The sequence below is a fragment of the Penaeus monodon genome, chromosome 31 (assembly GCF_015228065.2).
Source record: "Penaeus monodon isolate SGIC_2016 chromosome 31, NSTDA_Pmon_1, whole genome shotgun sequence".
Taxonomy (NCBI): domain Eukaryota; kingdom Metazoa; phylum Arthropoda; class Malacostraca; order Decapoda; family Penaeidae; genus Penaeus; species Penaeus monodon.
The window spans coordinates 24,081,313-24,081,768 of record NC_051416.1 but is presented as its reverse complement, the minus strand read 5'-3'; positions in this window follow the sequence as shown (position 1 = coordinate 24,081,768).

The following is a 456-nucleotide window of genomic DNA, read 5'->3' as shown; positions in this document are numbered from 1 at the left end:
TATGCGCGTTCGAGAGTAGGTGGATGAATGAACGAATAGATTCGTAAGTTAACAAATGACTCAGGGATAAAAAAATAGATAAATGGATAAGAGAAGTTACCATGTGTGCCTTAGAGAATTTTATTTATCCACAAGTCTGTTAATCTCCGATAACCTAATAATAATCGAATACAATTTAGCCGACATAATAACGTCCCATGCAAATCTACATTTATCCTAAATAAATAATATTCATTAACTCCTCGCGTCATCTCCTGCAGGTGGCGGCGAAGGCGGGGAGGTGGGTCACTGGGCGCTGACCTCATGTCGCTCCGCATGACCCGTCTGGCTCCTCCCACCAGCCGTTCCTCCTCGCGAACGGGTCACCGAACGGCACGCACTCGCTCGCCGGAGGAGGTCACGGATTTGGAGGTCCACGACGGCACTGAGGTCGGAGAGGAGGAGACTTTCGGTGCG